Genomic DNA, 2670 nt, shown 5'->3' with positions numbered 1-2670 from the left:
GCTCGGCACATCCTTCTGCGATGTGGGAAGCCACAAACATCTGGCTACCACATGAGACTACCGGACGGTGGCCTATCTTCACTTCTCACTGTCTTTTCTGAGCAATCGGGTGGAAAATCTCTCCCTCGAACGAACCATCAGACGGAAACATGAATTTGGCTGGATAGTCATCTTTCGTTTGGCTTGGGCTGCAAATCCCCGGCCGGGTGCGTGTCCGGATTTGACCGCGAAGGGGGTGGGAATAGAGCAGAACCTGAGACCAATCTTGACCTCCTATTCAAACAGTCCCGCTTGGTGAGTGGGATCCCCGGTGCGGCACAGCGGGGAGAGCAACGAACTAGAACTCCAAAGGCCTGGGTTCGAATCCCCACCGAGCCATAGAAATTCCCTAGAGCCAGTAAAGCTACTCCTTAAATATCTCACCTGGAGAGCAATATTAGGGTGGCTCTAAGGAGCTTCCGATTTGACAGCGCAGAACCAGGTTGGTTTCATGAGATTTATATAAACCTTGATTTACTATTGATCTGTCTGGATTTATTTGGTAATATCCATTCGTTTCCAGGCCAGGTCAGATCATTCCTCTGTACCGTCAAAGTGTTATGTTTTCTGACCCATAAATGTAATAATTCACATTTTAAAAAAAGTGTTCTAGTCTAAGCTGAGTTATTTATCCATCTCGCCAGTTAGATGGTCCATGTTTTTCTCTGGCAAAGACGGTATTTCTACCTTGAATTGCCACCTGGTTCCTAAAAGCAGACAAAGGAAAACCTCGGTGAATCACAGTCACTGGGCCAGCTCTGGCTGAAACCTTTTTAATCAGGTTCTAGCTTAGTAAGGCCACCCAAGAACTGGGACAAATTAAAAGGGCCTGGGATGACTGGAAAAGTTAAAAAATATGGCCCTCTGGATCTTAAAAGCCCCTTCTGCAGTTGCCTGTCGGTTGCTAAAAATATTTGAAGGGAAAAGTCTGTGTCTGCCCAAAGAGAGGAGAGGACTGGCCCAGATTCCAGTGGCAGGGAGTTCCATAGCCTCAAAGACCCTTTATTTCGTCCTACGTTGCCTTAGGAATGCAGCTTGTTTCTGCTGTTGTTACCATAAAAGAAAGGAAAGGAAACACATGACAAGCGGTTTCGGTGAAATTGTGATTACGGAGCTCAGAAATCTCAAATGGAGTCCACCTGTTCCTTCCCCCAGGATCATGGTATGCAAAAGTGGGATTCGGTTTTGTGCTGGAAGGGGGTCAGTTTGAATGACCTCAGGTCTCCCAAAACTCCGACAAGCCTGTGATCTCATGCCTACGGCCCTGGTCGTCCTCAACCCCCAACACCGTATCTCTGGGGAGAAAAGGGGGTGGCCTTTGAAGGGGGTGCCCATCACAGCTGGGCGAAACAGATAACGAGGATGGCATTTCTTTGTTCTCAGAGAGAACATCTTCACCCAGATCAGGCGGAAGATGGGCCCACTGGCTGTTGGCTCTTATCAGCCTCTATTTTTGCTTTTCCGCACCAGACGCTGGACCACCAACGGTCGACAGAAACGACCGATTGACCAACCCTCCAGGTCTGTTTAGAGGATGGAGGTGGGAAGGAGATGCTTACGGGAGAGGAACCATGTGCTGGGTCAAGGAAGGTGGTGTTGCTTAATGGTTAGAGCTTTGGGGCCAGAAGGTGAGAAATCCAGGTCCAAATAATCATTGAGTCAATCCACTTCTCTGTATCCATTCTGACTTATGGCGACTCTTCCCAGGATTTTCTAGGTAGAGAAGACTCAGAAATGGGTTTTCCCTTTCCTTTATCTAGGACTGCGCAGCTCGCCCAAAGCTACCCAGGCTGGCTCTTCTGGGATGCACAGTGAGGGATTTGAACTCTGAACCTCTGGCTCTGAAGCCAGAGACCTAAATCACAGAGCTAGCTGGCCAACAAGATATAACTAAGCCCTTATACTAAGGCTTGCTATCATAGTATCGTTCCCCGCCACACACACACAATGAAAGCTACAACAGTCTGTCATTTAGCAAAGGATAACTTCTCTGCTTTTGCAATATATTTGTAACTTTTTAGTTATATTTATAGATACAGAAGGGGAAGTGTGGACACTTTAAATGGTGGAGGAGGAATATCACGTGGTTCAACCAGTTTTTGATCTTCCCAATTTCTGCCATGTTGTGGTCACAAGATGATCACTGGGAGAAGAGTGTGTTGCAGAACACATTCGGGTTGTGTGTCTCGCCCAGAGGGATGGGATTTTTTGAACCTCTACAAATCCCGTAATTCCTCATTCTCTGAATTCTAGCTGTCGGAGATGCACTCGACAGGCGTCTCCGTGTGGCTCACCCGGGAGAAAGGCCTCAACAGGAAGGCGAGCCAGGCCTAGCTCTGCCAAACTTCCTGTTCCTGCCCCAGTGCCACCTGGGAGATTCCTTTCAGGGCAGGAAGCTAGGCCGACCTAGCCTTGGGAGGGGGCCTGCTTTATTCCTGAATTAAAAGCTTCCCGCCAGGAAGCTTTTGCCCAACATTGACTTCAAACAACCAGAAGTACCATTTCCCTGACCTCCATATGAAGAAGGTGCTTAGCTTGGGCATACCTTTGGCTCTGAGCGCACCCCTGCTCCTGTTTACTCACAAGGAGACCCTGTGGTGCTCAATGGCAGCTTCCACCACCACCACCCCG

The sequence above is a fragment of the Pogona vitticeps genome, chromosome 7 (assembly GCF_051106095.1).
Source record: "Pogona vitticeps strain Pit_001003342236 chromosome 7, PviZW2.1, whole genome shotgun sequence".
NCBI lineage: Eukaryota > Metazoa > Chordata > Lepidosauria > Squamata > Agamidae > Pogona > Pogona vitticeps.
This window is presented reverse-complemented; position numbering follows the sequence as displayed.